This window comes from Bombina bombina, chromosome 2 (genome assembly GCF_027579735.1).
Source record: "Bombina bombina isolate aBomBom1 chromosome 2, aBomBom1.pri, whole genome shotgun sequence".
Lineage (NCBI taxonomy): Eukaryota > Metazoa > Chordata > Amphibia > Anura > Bombinatoridae > Bombina > Bombina bombina.
In genome coordinates, this window is record NC_069500.1 from 1,402,820,696 (window position 1) to 1,402,837,430 (window position 16,735).

Genomic DNA, 16,735 nt, shown 5'->3' on the forward strand with positions numbered 1-16,735 from the left:
TTCGTGCAAAAAGAGAACTGCTTTTGTTCTCATTTTCAAAGTGTACTTGCTGTAGTTTAAGGGCTTGTCTCTTACACTCCACATGGAGCATGTATTTGATACGTAATTTACAATCAGTAACCTTCTATGAAATAGCTGAATTTGTTGGGTCTGCTTTAAGTTGTGTTTCGAGATTACTAAGGTCAACAAGAGCATCGCCCATCAACTTCCTGGCTTGTTTATCATGGTGTGCCTTTATACTAATCATCTCTCCCCTAATAACTGCCTTGTGGGCCTCCCAATTTAAATTACTAGCTGTTTCCAAACTATTATTGATAAGAAAATATTCCTCTATTGCCTTCTCTATTCGGGTTAGTGAGACCGGGTCGGATAAAAGGGAGTCATCCATTCTCCATATATATTGGCGAGTGGAGATATGCGGCCAATCTAATGAGCAGCTGACCACCGCGTGGTCAGACCATACATTAGGGACAATTTCTATCTTGGTGACTCTGATAAGATTAGTAACAACCGTCATGATGTAATCTATTCTAGAGTGCCTGCTATGAGGGTTCGAGTAAAAAGTATAATCTCTAGATTCGTGATGTATAATCCTCCAAGCATCGTGTAATGTAAGGTCTTTAAGGTTTTGTTTTACCGAATTAATAACTTTGTGAGGGGCAAAGGACAAATTATTAGAGTTATCTAAACCTGGGTTTAAGGTTAGATTAAAGTCTCCTCCCATAATAACGACTCCTTTAGCTAGCTCCAATATTACATTAGTGAGTTGTCTAAAGAATACGTCCTGCTTTGAATTTGGGGCATACACAATAACGACTGTATTAACCAATTTGGCTACTATAATGATGTATCTACCTGTTTTATCTCTATATTTTTTAAAGAGGGTAAAAGGGATTCCTCTCTTAATTAGGATGGCTACTCCATTAGTTTTCTTTCGCCTAGATTACGAGTTTGGCGTTAGCCTTAAAAAGCAGCGTTGAGAGGTCCCAACGCTGCTTTTTCCTAACGCTGGTATTACGAGTCTGACAGGTACAGGCTCACCGCTCAATTTTCTTCCGCGACTCGAGGCTACCGCAAATCTCCTTACGTCAATTGCGTATCCTATCTTTTTAATGGGATTTGCCTAACGCTGGTATTACAAGTCTTGGAAGAAGTGAGCGGTAGACCCTCTCCTGTCAAGACTTCTACCGCATTTAAAAGTCAGTAGTTAAGAGTTTTATGGGCTAACGCCGGAACATAGAACTCTTAACTAAAGTGCTAAAAAGAACACTAACACCCATAAACTACTTAGTAACCCCTAAACAGAGCCCCCCCCCCACATCGGAAACACTTAAAATAAATATATTAACCCCTAATCTGCCGACCGGACATCGCTGCCATTGTAATAAATATATTAACCCCTAAACCGCCTCACTCCCGCCGCGCAAACACTAGTTACATTTTATTAACCCCTATTCTGTCGTCCCTAACATCGATGACACCTACTTACATTTATTAACCCCTAATCTGCCACCCCCAACGTCGCCGCTACTATATTAAAGGTATTAACCCCTAAACCTAAGTCTAAACCTAACCCTAACCCCCCCAAACTTAAATATAATTTAAATTAAATTAAATAAATTTAACATAATTAAATAAATTAATCCTATTTAAAACTAAATACTTACCTATAAAATAAACCCTAAGCTAGCTACAATATAACTAATAGTTACATTGTAGCTAGTTTAGGATTAATATTTATTTTACAGGCAACTTTGTATTTATTTTAACTAGGTACAATAGTTATTAAATAGTTATTAACTATTTAATAACTACCTAGCTAAAATAAGTACAAAATTACCTGTAATATAAACCCTAACCTAAGTTACAATTACACCTAACACTACACTATCATTAAATAAATTACCTAAACTACCTACAATTAAATACAATTAAATTAAATAAACTAAATTACAAAAAAACCCCACTAAATTACAGAAAATAAAAAAAGAATTACAAGATTTTTAAACTAATTACACCTTATCTAATCTCCCTGATAAAATAAAAAATCCCCCCAAAATAATAAAATTCCCTACCCTATACTAAATTACAAATAGCCCGTAAAAGGGCTTTTTGTGGGGCATTGCCCCAAAGTAATCAGTTCTTTCACCTGTAAAAAAAATACAATAAACCCCAACATTAAAACCCAACACCCACACACCCAGCCCTACTCTAAAACCCACCCAATCCCCCCTTAAAAAAACCTAACACTACCCCCTGAAGATCTGCATAACTTGAGACGTCTTCACCCAGCCGGGCACAAGTGGTCCTCTAGAGGGGCAGAAGTCTTCATCCGATCCGGGCAGAAGAGGTCCTCCAAGCGGCAGAAGTCTTCATCCAAGCGGCATCTTCTATTTTCATCCATCCGGAGCGGAGCGGTTCCATCTTCAATCCAGCCAACGTGGAGCCATCCTCTTCAAACGACATCCTAACACTGAATTGAAGGTTCCTTTAAATGACGTCATCCAAGATGGCGTTCCTTGAATTCCGATTGGCTGATAGGATTCTATCAGCCAATCGGAATTAAGGTAGGAAAAATCCTATTGGCTCATCCAATCAGCCAATAGGATTGAAGTTCAATCCTATTGGCTGATTGGATCAACCAATAGGATTGAGCTTGCATTCTATTGGCTGTTCCAATCAGCCAATAAAATATGAGCTCAATCCTATTGGCTGTTCCAATCAGCCAATAGGATTTTTCCTTCCTTAATTCCGATTGGCTGGTAGAATCCTATCAGCCAATCAGAATTCAAGGGACGCCATCTTGGATGACGTCATTTAAAGGAACCTTCATTCAGTGTTAGGACGTCATTTGAAGTGGATGGCTCCGTGTCGGCTTGATTGAAGATGGACCCGCTCCTGATGGATGAAGATAGAAGATGCCGCTTGGATGAAGACTTCTGCCACTTGGAGGACCTCTTCTGCCCGGATCGGATGAAGACTTCTGCCCCTCTGGATGTCCACTTGTGCCCGGCTGGGTGAAGATGGCTCAAGGTAGGGAGATCTTCAAGGGGGGTAGTGTTAGGTTTTTTTAACGGGGGATTGGGTGGGTTTTAGAGTAGGGTTGGGTGTGTGGGTGGTGGGTTTTAATGTTGGGGGGGTATTGTATTTTTTTTACAGGTGAAAGAGCTGATTACTTTGGGGCAATGCCCCACAAAAGGCCCTTTTAAGGGCTATTTGTAATTTAGTATAGGGTAGGGAATTTTATTATTTTGGGGGGCTTTTTTATTTTATTAGGGGGATTAGATTAGGTGTAATTAGTTTAAAATTCTTGTAATTCTTTTTTTATTTTCTGTAATTTAGTGTTTTTTTCGTAATTTAGTTTATTTAATTTAATTGTAATTGTGTAATTTAATATAGTTGTGGCGATGTTGGGGGGCAGATTAGGGGTTAATAAATATAATTTAGGTGGCGGCGATGTTGGGGGCAGTAAATTTGGGGTTCATAGGGATAATGTAGGTGGCGGCGGTGTCCGGAGCAGCAGATTAGGGGTTAATAATATAATGTAGGTGTCAGCAATAGCTGGGGCGGCAGATTAGGGGTTAATAAGTGTAATATTAGGGGTGTTTAGACTCGGGGTTCATGTTAGGGTGTTAGGTGTAGACATAGTTTTATTTTCCCCATAGGAAACAATGGGGTTGCGTTAGAAGCTGAACGCTGCATTTTTGCAGGTGTTATGCTTTTTTTCAGCCAGCTCAGCCCCATTGTTTCCTATGGGGAAATCGTGAACAAGCTTGTTTAGCCAGCTTACCGCTACCGTAAGCAACGCTGGTATTGAGGTGAGATGTGGAGCTAAATTCTGCTCTACGCTCACCTTTTTGCGGCTAATGCCAGGTTTAAAAAAACCTGTAATACCAGCGTTGTCTTAAGGGAGCGGTGGGAACAAAAAGGCTTGTTAGCCCCGCAAGCCTTACCGACAAAAACTCGTAATCTAGCCGTTTGTGTTTGAGGCATAATATTTATCTCCGAATTTATATGTAAAGGTTTTTGGCTCCCTACAGGACACAAAGTGCGTCTCCTGTAAAAAGATTACGTCACCCTTGCGACGCAAGATGTTGCGGATAGCTATGCTATGCTTGTGTGGACAGTTTAACCCCATAGCGTTAGCTGTGATAAAGTTCAAGTAGCTATTTGTCTGCCTTATTAAGATGGGTAGAGGTGAAATTATCGTTTAATAATGCAAAAATGTGTGTGCTAGTTCTAGCGTGAGAGAAGGATGTATATGGGAGGATTGATAAACCCATGAGCCGATCCACACAAATGAAAATAGTCATCATGTGAACATATACTCTGGCAGGACACTGTGGGAGAGGTGCAGAACAATTCAAGCAATCATACGTACAGAAAACAAAAAATGTATAACAATAACAATAACAACAATAAATGCAAGTAAGAACAATGACCATGTCATTAATCATGACAACAACAAAGAGGGGGGAATGCTCAGTGCAAACTACATAGCTTTTACATGTATTTAAATGTACAAGTGAAAGTCATTCAATAACGTCCAGTCTAGGACTCAGTAACCTCTCTGTATTACTAGGGGGAATAACCAGCACAGGGGATATGTAGAAAAAACAAACTCTCTTTCCTCAAGTGTTGTCGTTCTTTCTATCCTATACCTGAGTTACCTAGTAAAGTTTGAGATTATAAGCACAGTCAATGTGTGAACTTATTCCTGCAAAATAAGGATAGAGATAAAAGGAAACCCTGGGGGCATAAATACATTAATAACTGGAAAGATCTCACCCGATCTGGTAGATATCTGATTAATCATGTCACAAAGTCAGTATTTAACTCCACCTTTGGCTTGGGTGATTTGGCGTTGTTTTTCTTGTGGGAGACTTTCGTCCAGCCTGTGATCTTGGACTTGCTTGGTGCTGATTCCTCTGGGGTGTAGCCTTTGATGGAGACATCTAAAAGTTGAGGAGCTTGAAATTTAACGTTTAATGCCTTTGAAATCATCTCCAGGTCTTCAGATGTTCTGTATATGTATGATTCTCCCTCATGCGAGATGTGCAAACTGAATGGATAACCCCATCTATACTTAGTGGATTGCTCTTGTAGTTCCTTGGTGATGAAATGCACATCTTTACATTTTTGAACTGTAACCGGGCTTAAATCAAGATACACTTTAAGGGAATGATCCAAGTACATAATACTTTGGGACTTCCTAGCTTGTTGCCAAATCTTCTCTTTGTCAGTGAAGCGCAAGAATTTCAAAATAACATCTCTGGGTGGAGAACCTGAGAAAGGCGGTGGTCTGAGGGCTCTATGAGCTCCTTCCATCTCCATGTCTGGAGCCTGTGGGTCTTGAAGTAGAAATTTGAAAAGTCCCAGTAGGTATTGTGATAAATCACTAAATGTGATAGACTCCGGAATGCCTCTAATTCTAACATTGTTCTGCCTCCACCTATTATCCAAGTCCTCCACCTTTTCTTGCAAGACTTCAATTTGTGAGCTAGTAACATTAGCGTATGTGGATAGATTATCATACATAGTGCTGAGAGAATCTTGTGAGTCTTCAACATACTCCATGCGATGTCCCAGATCCTTGATATCTTTTTTCATGTTAACTAGTTCAGATGTAATTAGTGCTTTGAGGGCATCAAAGTCTGCCTTTGTAGGTAGATTTGCTATATTGTCTCTGAGTTCCCTGACACAATCTTCTGACATAGTAGTGGTTATAAATGAGTCCTCTGTAGGGGTCTCTGTTTGAGACTGATTTGTTAATGCCATCGGAGGAGATATAGGTCCTTGGAAAAAACTACTGACAGGTTTAATGCCGGGTGTTTGAGCTTTCTGTGTCTTATCAGATCTAGCAGACCTTCTGGACATGGTACTCGTTATATCTTACGGTCTATGACTGCAGATATATTTTCTAGTGTACCTGCTTTTATTGTTAGGGCCAGTTACACTTCTGACAAGCCAAGGCACATGTGAGTAAACCACTATATCATATCATGGTAGTGCGCATATAAATTTGCTACATCTCGCACGATGATCTCTAGTTGCATGTATTTTATAAGGCACGATCACTGTTGTTTGCTATAGTCCTCCATTTTCCAAAATTTGGGCCTATTATTTGTATGTGATACTGTTAACAGCTTAGTTCATCATCGCAATCAATTCGCACTTTGGGAGTACTGATTGCTACAGGAATCGCCTCTGAATATCTCCTAAGGACCGTTAATCTGATAGCTATGGTAGTGCTTTAGCCATGTGTTGCGCAGCTAGCCAACGTGTCCCAATCCGGATAGATCTCCATTATAAATACACAAGTGGGTCCCCACAGTATGTGTATGCAACTGCCAGTAAATGTCATACCTCATTTACCCCCTGTGCTGTGTTATTTGCAGAAGCGGATCTTTGATTATCAGGGGTATTAATATTAAAGCAGTCCGTTTTCAGTCAAGATGGCGACCGTAACTCACACGGAACAAATCAGCAGCCACAGCACCTCGCTTATCCGTCCGAGGCTAGGTATAGCTGATCCCAACAAAACAGGGACCTTTGTGCTTCAGTTAGGTGCAAAAATGATGACCTTCATCTTGCGATCTGTTCGATGTAGTCTTGCACTAGCATGGAGCTTCAGACTACTGCGGCCATTCACCAGCATGGCCAGGCTCTGCCCCCAGATAGTTTACCCTTTTTATGAGCTCCCTTGACTCCAGTAACTCTAACTGCATCAGATCCTCAGCACTATTAACCCGTTACTCCCTAACCCACTCCCTAACCTTCTGGCTCTCACAGAAACTTGGCTCTCTCCCTCAGACACAGCTTCCCCTGCTGCACTGTCATATGGCGGTCTCCACTTCAGCCATATCCCAAGGCCTGAAAACAGAGAAGGAGGTGGTGTAGGTATTTTATTTTCTTCTTGTTTCACCTTGAAACAAATACAACCCATCTCTTGCCTCACATTTTGTTTCTTCAAACACACATGATTAGCTTATTCTCTCCTCTTTCTCTACGTGTTCTGGTTATATATCGCCCTCCCTGGCTCCTCAACTCAATTTCTCGATCACTTTTTATCCTGGCTACCTTATTTCCTCTCCTCAGACATCCCTGCCCACGTTCTTGGGTATTTCAACCTCCTTGTCAACAATACCGCTGCCCCTGCTGCAAAAAACTTCTCCAGCTCACTTCCTCTTACGTTCTGTCACAATGCTCCTACTCTCCCACTCACAGAGATGGATGCCCCTTTGATATTATTTTCAGCTATTGATGCACTCTCTCAAACTTCACAAATTCCCCCTTTCCTCTTTCTAACCATCATCTCCTTACTTGTAACATCACAGCACTTTCTACTGCTCTCCCTCCTTCTAACCCTCACACCAAACTCCACAGAAGCAATAAGTTGCTTGATCGGCAACATCTTACAAACTCTCTCAAACTTGTGCTCTCTTCCATCTCCTCCTTTTCCTGCCCTGGCCAATCTATCTGTCACTTTAATTCCACTCTTACAGTGGTCCTTGACAATATGACACCTCCTACCATAGCTCAAAAGTCACACACTCATCCTGAGCCCTGGCATACTCCTCTGACATTCTAGCTATGTAGATGTTACGGCACTGCTGAGCAACAATGGAGAAAATCCTGGTGTTCAGCTGACTTTTTTCATTACAAGTTCATCTTAAACGCCTACTATTCAGCCTTTAAGTTCTTCAAGCAGGATTACTTCTCTACTCTTATCTCTACTCTTTCTTCAAACCCAAAATGTCTGCTCTCCACTTTTAACACCTTTCTCTGCCCTACTCCCTCAACCGTTCACCAATGTCCAAAACCCACAAAGCAACAGATTCAGCTTTATTGCCCCTGCTACTGAGGAAGAAGTTTCTGCCCTTAAATGTATGTATGTATTGGGTACTTGTAAAGCGCGGCTAATCACCCATAAGGGTATCAAGGCATTTTTAATTTTATTTGGAAGGATGAAAGGCTGAGTGAACTTTGCCAGGGATCGAACCTGCAACCCTTGGGTTGCTACAGACCTCAGCCACAGTGCCTTAGCATGCTGAGCTATCTGTCCGGGCATCATCCTCTCACCTCACTACCTGTCCCCTTGATCCCATCCCCTCACAACTACTGACATCCCTCTCTCCTACTTTTACTCCAATCCTCTCACATATTTTTAATATCTCCCTCAGCACTGGTATATTTTCCTCATTTCATAAACATGCATTAATCACACCTATCCTGAAAAATCTTCTCTCAAACCATTATCCCCATCTAGCTTCCGCCCTATTTCCCTACTGCCCCTTGTCTCCATTAAACTCCCTGCTTTATCCGTTGCAATCTGGATTTCGCCCCCAATGCTCCACAGAAACTGCAATCATTAAGGTTATTAAAGACCTGTCCTAATTACAGAAAAAAACAAAAGGCCACTTTTCTCTGTTAATCCTCTTGACCTGTCTACAGCCTTTGACACTGTTGACCACAATCTCTTGCTTCAAACCCTCCAATCCTTCCGCATCTGCAACACAACCCCTCATGTGGTTCTCATCTTACCTGTCTACCTACCTTTAGTGAAACCTCCTCTGGAACATCCTCTGACCCTTTACAACTTTCTGTTGGCTGAGTTGGCTCTGTCCTTGGTACCCTTTTTTCTCAATTTATACATCATCCTTAGGTTCCTTAATACAGTCCTATGGGTTTCAATACCATTTGTATGCTGATTATACCCAAATATACGTCTCTGCACCAGACCTATACTTCCTAACTAACTCATGTCACAAACTGTCTTTCTAATGTTTCATCCTGGATGTCATCTCACTTCCTTAAGCTAAATCTCTCACAAACTGAGCTCCTTATTCCCCCCCCCCTACTTTTAAAATCCCTACACCCAACTTTCACTAACTGTTGATAATAACATCATTACCCCAACCCCGCATGCCCGATGTCTTGAGGTCACACTTTCCTCAGATCTCTCTTTCAGTCCCCACATCCCTTCTTTGGCCAGTTCCTGCCACCTCCACCTTAAAAACATCTCCAAAATTCGCAACTTCCTTACTCAAGACACAACTAAGACTTTAATCCACTCTCTCATCATTTCCCGCCTTGACTATTGCAACTCCATCCTCTCAGGCCATCATAATCCTTTCTATGCTGTAACCTCACATAACTTTTTACCCACAACCAGTGAATCCCCACAAAACCCATGACACAAACACACTAGTGTAAAAGAAAACCTTTAGCATTCCTCCCCTGGCAACCCCTTACTGCAGCTTAGGGGACTCTTGAAGCTTTCATGAGCCCCTCTAGCACCTACATGATGCTCTTACTGCTAAAATTGCCTTATGAGCTTCCTATTAGTAGTGTGAACTGCAGTTTTTTTAAGCAGTACTTTGGTCGCTTGTGGCTCACAAGTGCTTGTGGAACAGGTGCTGGTAGTTACTGCTCTTGTCACAAATAATTGAGACGGGATTGAGATTGGACACTTGACATATAGAGCGCACACTGCTATCATACTGTAGGCGATAAAGCTAAACTTACTCTTACAGTCTATGCTCTGGTGCGTATGTCATTATTATTATAAGTAGTAGTAATATTATTGTTTCTTTATAATGCACCAACTAATTACACATTGCTGTAACAATAAGCACACAATTATGGGGTACAATAAACAGAATACATTTACATAAAACATAAGGGTAGAGTCACTGTAAGCTGTAAATCATCTTTACATAAAATGATCACCAGGATAGGTGGACTAAAGAAAGTACATGGGGAAGTTGAGGGAGGGAAAACATAAGCAGCAGAGGTCCCATCACGAGTACATTAACCACTTCATGCCCGGGCAAGTGTTTAACATTGGAACAAAGTTCTGATATAAACAATTGCTTGAAAAAGGAAATTCCATGATTGTCAATGCAATCACTTGAGTTCAAGGCCTGGATTGGATCATGGGGGACTGCTTACAATGCTAGGCACTCCTCAAATTCCGATTATACTTTTACTTAAAGCATGAGGCTGCAGTATGCCGAATAACATAGAGCGCTCCACGCCGTCCTGAGAGAGTTAAAGCCCATGGTTGTTAGGATGGCATGGAACATCCTAAGGGCATTAAGGGGTTAAAAGGTAAGGTTTTTTTTATGGGCCAAAAATGGAAGTAGTTGCAAACAATGCCAAATGAGCATTAAGTTCCGTCAATCAAATAATACTAGTTTGTACTCAGCCATGTTTGTGTAGAGGAATGAGCTATTTTGCAGAGGATTTAGGTAGTGAGACATCTTCTCCACACTCACATTAAAGAGACGGTAAAGTCAAAATTAAACTTTAATGGATTGGATAGAACATGTCATTTTAAACAACTTTTCTTTTTATTAAAGAGTAGTCCTAGGTGAGATTAGGAGTGTACACGTGTCTTTAGTCATCTGGCAGTAGTGTTTGCAACAATGTTTATATCAATGTTATACATAGTTACATACACTGCTGACATGGAATGCTACAGACACTCTATGGCAGGAAAGTTTGCATCGCTCTGTCACTCTCTCTCTCTCTCTCTCTCTTCGCTCTCTCTTTTCTTTCATGTAATTAACAAGAGTCCATGAGCTAGTGACGTATGGGATATACATTCCTACCAGGAGGGGCAAAGTTTCCCAAACCTTAAAATGCCTATAAATACACCCCTCACCACACCCACAAATCAGTTTTACAAACTTTGCCTCCAAGGGAGGTGGTGAAGTAAGTTTGTGCTAGATTCTACGTTGATATGCGCTCCGCAGCAAGTTGGAGCCCGGTTTTCCTCTCAGCGTGCAGTGAATGTCAGAGGGATGTGAGGAGAGTATTGCCTATTGAATGCAGTGATCTCCTTCTACGGGGTCTATTTCATAAGGTTCTCTGTTATCGGTCGTAGAGATTCATCTCTTACCTCCCTTTTCAGATCGACGATATACTCTTATATATACCATTACCTCTGCTGATTCTCGTTTCAGTACTGGTTTGGCTTTCTACAAACATGTAGAAGAGTGTCCTGGGGTAAGTAAATCTTATTTTCTGTGACACTCTAAGCTATGACTTGAATTCTGAAAGAAAAAAGCGCAAAGAGAGACTCAAGTGCAATAAATAACACAGACGCTGCTGCTCTTAAAAAAATGCACTTACAATGTTTATTAATAATAAAGCAGGTATAAAACAGTTTTCTCCTTCAAGGTAATTAATCCAAATACTCAGCTGCTCCGGTCTGTTTTCACAGCCTTACAATGTCCGCTCCCTTCTGATGTCCACCGGAACTTTCAGTGTAGGGGAAATCCTTGTTGATGGGGCTACGGTAGCCCTGAGAGTCCAAAAAGCAGAGTGTTCTATTCTTAGAACTACGGCTCCTCTGCAGATCCAAAATTCAGTCCTGTGGTACCTCTACGCGTTTCTTCTGCTATCGTGCAGACTTTCTCAAGAGGATGAAGAGTCTAATGCTGAGTGGATTCAATATCCATCCCAATAAAAACCCTCATAGTAAATCCTATTGGTTGAAATTTCCTCTGTGTAATATGGGTAAGAAATGCTCACTGGGTCCTAGAGACCAAGTTATAAAATGCTACGTTCCTTTTGCACATAACAAATAATGTGTACAGTTAATTACAACACATCTATAGTTAATAAAAGCAAAAGACAAGGGACAATTATTTTGCACAAAAAATTATAACAATAATACAAAACTCCTACCACTAGGTAAAATTTAATAAAGCAAAAAATATATTAAAAGTTGATACAACGTGTGTTAATGCATATACTAAAAATCCCTGCAAACTAAACAATATTCATCTATGTATACTTAATATCTACACATCCAAAATTAGTATATGTTGCAATCCCAAAAAACAAATAATTAACCCAACAAATGTAACAACAATACTCTGATCCTACAACTAGGTTTAATTCGATAAAGCAAATATAATTAAAAATTAAAACAAGATATATTTATGCGCATATCCTTGCAGCTTAAGCAAGATTCATCTCTATATATGATGAGCATTCACAATCTGGAAAACACATTTTTTTATTCTCTATGTATATATATGTGTATACCTTTCCTACTAAAAAGGAGTGATTTAATCCTAAGTATCCAAGTTGATCTGGAGTATAGAGGGATGGATCTACAAAAATGTGTTTAGAAAATTTGATAGTATGTACACTGTCATCTCTATTTAGGTATCATCCAATTAATTCTATACAATTATTAAAGGTTGTTTAAAATTTATTTAAAAGTTGTTTAAAATGGAAGGGAAAAGAGGAGGAAATAATTATTATATAAACAAGAATTATTAAAGGAACCTTAAGAATATCTAAAAAATGTCAGATTTTTTTATATATTAATTACATAAAAGCTGCTATGTCAATGTCTATGTTTAATCCTTTTGGATGTAAACTATTGAGCTTTTGGATCCAAAAAGTTTCTTGTTTTCTTAGGCTCATCAACCTATTGCTACAACTCTTAGGTATCCAATCAATTGCTTGAATTTTTAGAGACCTAGAGTCTCCCCCATGATGTTCCAGAAAATGTAATGGTACACTGTGATTAACTACTTTCTCTTTTATATTATATAGATGTTCTGTCAGTCTACTTCTTATCTTTCTTTTGGTGCGCCCTACATAAATTTTATTACACCCACAAGTTAGGAGGTACACTACATATGTGGTGTCACATGTACACCTACTCTTGATATTAAAAGACTTAATGCCTTCGCTGTCTTTAAAATGACTATCCTTATTGATATGTTTACACATACTGCAAATTTTCTTTCCACACTTGTATGTGCCTGGTTTTAGACTCAGCCAATTACTCTTCCTATCAATTTCTGTTATTTCCAACTTCCTCAATTTACTGGGAGCTAGCAGATTTTTCAAACTTCTCCCTTTCTTAAAAGTAAACACAGGTTCTTCTGTCAAGATAGGGGCCAGTACAGGGTCCGTCTTAAGAACTCCCCAATGTTTTTTAATTACATTCTTGATGATCTTATGACCCTCGTTGTAAGTAGTAATAAACCTTAAAGTATCCTTATTATCTTGAGTTGATTTATCCTTTTTAGGTTTTAAAATAGAGTCTCTATCAGTTTCTTGTGCCCTATTATATGCTTGTTCTATTGTATTTCTGTTATAGCCCTTTTCTATGAACTTAGTACTCATATGTTCAGCCTCTTTTTTAAACATCTCTATATCTGTACAGTTACGTCTGAGTCTTAAGAACTGCCCATAAGGCACATTGTCTTTCCACCTCTTAAGGTGGGCACTTCCATTGTCTATGTAACTATTTCTATCAGTAGGTTTACTAAAATTACTCACCGCTGTTTTTAAGTTGGCATCTACATATAACCAAAGGTCTAAAAATTCAATTCTTGTTCGTGAATGTTTACCTGTAAAATTTAAGTTAAAATCATTATTGTTCATATGTGTTAAAAAGCTATTAATCAATGATTCGTCACCCTCCCAGAGGATGATTACGTCATCTATGTAACGATAATATTTTATAATGTTGTTTATAAACGGATTATTGTTCCAAACCTTCTCAATTTCAAATCTGTGCATATAAATATTAGCATACGATGGGGCAAATGTAGTCCCCATCGCTGTTCCTTTGACCTGTTTATAGAACACATTTTCAAAAATAAAATAATTGTGCTCTAAGATAAATCTCGTGCAATCTAGGATAAAGTTTAATTGCTCTGCTGAAAATTTCCAATTCAACAGTTCCATTTCAAGGGCCTTCAATCCTTTCTCATGGGGGATAGAGGTATAAAGCGCAGACACATCGCACGTTACCCAACAATAATTTTCTTTCCAGTTTAAACCTTCAAATATATTGATGGTTTGTGTGGTGTCCTTGATATATGATTTAGTATTCTTGACTATTGGTTGTAGATAAAAATCAATATATTTAGAAACTTTATCGCTCAGGGAATCAATCCCTGAGATTATAGGTCTCCCAGGTGGCTTATGTATATCTTTATGCACCTTTGGCAGGTGGTAGAATATGGGGATCCTAGGTTCATTTTCCTGTAAGTATCTAAACTCATCATTATCAAGGACTCCTTCTGTTTTTGCTAGCACTAATATTTTATTAAGCTTATTTTGGTATTGTTTCGTGGGATTCCCATTGATAACTTGGTATGTGTCTATATCTTTTAATAGATTATAAGCTTCTGCTAAATAGTCTTCCCTCTTCTGTATAACAATCCCACCCCCCTTATCTGCTGCCCTAAAAATGATATCTTTATTGTCCATCAATTTCTTAAGAGAGTTTCTCTCCTGGGAGGTTAAATTGTCATTATACTTATTAACTAAATTCTTTCTTTTCTTGTGGAATAGATTAAAAACCTCGTCCATAACCATCTTTGTGAAGACTGGAATTTGGTCCCCCTGTGTTCCAACTGGATAAAATGTGGAAGGTCTTTTCAAATTACTATGGTGAATCTTAGATTCTTCCTCATATATGGAAATATTAAACAATTCCTCTATTGTATCGATACTCTCATTAACATCCTGGCTATCAACACCCATATCTTCTAGGGATTTTAGAATGGTTAAAGTTTCTATATCTTTCCCTTCCAAGTGATCTTTATTAACCGCTGATTTTAAATTGCATTCTTTTTTGGCATAAAATCTTTTTAAGACTAGCTTTCTAACAAATTTCTGAATGTCGATGAAAACTTCAAAATCATTCGGTAGTGTTTTGGGTGAAAAGTTGAGACCTTTATTTAAAAGTTTAATATCATTGGCATCTAACTCTATATTAGCCAAGTTAAAGATGTCTAATTCCTGTCTTCTTCTCGCCTCTGCCTTCTGTTTGGTTGTTGTAACTCTGACCCCTCCTCTCTTTCCTCTCCTTGTTCTAAAGTTTGTGCTAGATTCTACGTTGATATGCGCTCCGCAGCAAGTTGGAGCCCGGTTTTCCTCTCAGCGTGCAGTGAATGTCAGAGGGATGTGAGGAGAGTATTGCCTATTGAATGCAGTGATCTCCTTCTACGGGGTCTATTTCATAAGGTTCTCTGTTATCGGTCGTAGAGATTCATCTCTTACCTCCCTTTTCAGATCGACGATATACTCTTATATATACCATTACCTCTGCTGATTCTCGTTTCAGTACTGGTTTGGCTTTCTACAAACATGTAGAAGAGTGTCCTGGGGTAAGTAAATCTTATTTTCTGTGACACTCTAAGCTATGGTTGGGCACTTTATTTATAAAGTTCTAAATATATGTATTCAAACATTTATTTGCCTTGACTCAGAATGTTCAACTTTCCTTATTTCCAGACAGTCAGTTTCATATTTGGGATTATGCTTTAAATTATCATATTTTTTCTTACCTCAAAAATTTGACTTTTTTCCCTGTGGGCTGTTAGGCTCGCGGGGGCTGAAAATGCTTCATTTTATTGCGTCATTCTTGGCGCGGACTTTTTTGGCGCAAAAATTCTTTTCCGTTTCCGGCGTCATACGTGTCGCCGGAAGTTGCGTCATTTTTGACGTTATTTTGCGCCAAAAATTTCGGCGTTCCGGATGTGGCGTCATTTTTGGCGCCAAAAGCATTTAGGCGCCAAATAATGTGGGCGTCTTATTTGGCGCCAAAAAATATGGGCGTCGCTTTTGTCTCCACATTATTTCAGTCTCATTTTTCATTTGCTTCTGGTTGCTAGAAGCTTGATGTTTGGCATTTTTTTCCCATTCCTGAAACTGTCTTATAAGGAATTTGATCTATTTTGCTTTATATGTTGTTTTTTCTCTTACATATTGCAAGATGTCTCACGTTGCATCTGAGCCAGAAGATACTACAGGAAAACCACTGCCTGCTGGATCTACCAAAGCTAAGTGTATCTGCTGTAAACTTTTGGTAGCTATTCCTCCAGCTGTTGTTTGTAATAATTGTCATGACAAACTTGTTAAAGCAGATAATATTTCCTTTAGTGATGTACCATTGCCTGTTGCAGTTCCCTCAACATCTAAGGTGCAGAATGTTCCTGATAACATAAGAGATTTTGTTTCTGAATCCATAAAGAAGGCTTTGTCTGTTATTTCTCCTTCTAGTAAACGTAAAAAGTCTTTTAAATCTTCTCTCTCTACAGATGAATTTTTAAATGAACACCATCATTCTGATTCTTTGGACTCTTCTGGTTCAGAGGATTCTGTCTCAGAGATTGATGCTGATAAATCTTCATATTTATTTAAGATGGAATTTATTCGCTCTTTACTTAAAGAAGTACTAATTGCTTTAGAAATAGAGGATTCTAGTCCTCTTGATACTAATTCTATACGTTTGGATAAGGTTTTTAAAGCTCCTGCGGTTATTCCAGAAGTCTTTCCTGTTCCTAATGCTATTTCTGCAGTAATTGCTAAGGAATGGGATAAATTGGGTAATTCATTTACTCCTTCTAAACGTTTTAAGCAATTATATCCTGTTCCGCCTGACAGGTTAGAATTTTGGGACAAAATCCCTAAAGTTGATGGGGCTATTTCTACCCTTGCTAAACGTACTACCATTCCTACGTCAGATGGTACCTCGTTTAAGGATCCTTTAGATAGAAAAATTGAATCTTTTCTAAGAAAAGCTTATCTATGTTCAGGTAATCTTCTTAGACCTGCTATATCATTGGCTGATGTTGCTGCAGCTTCAACTTTTTGGTTGGAAACTCTAGCGCAACAAGTAACAAATCGTGATTCTCATGATATTATTATTCTTCTCCAGCATGCTAATAATTTCATCTGTGATGCC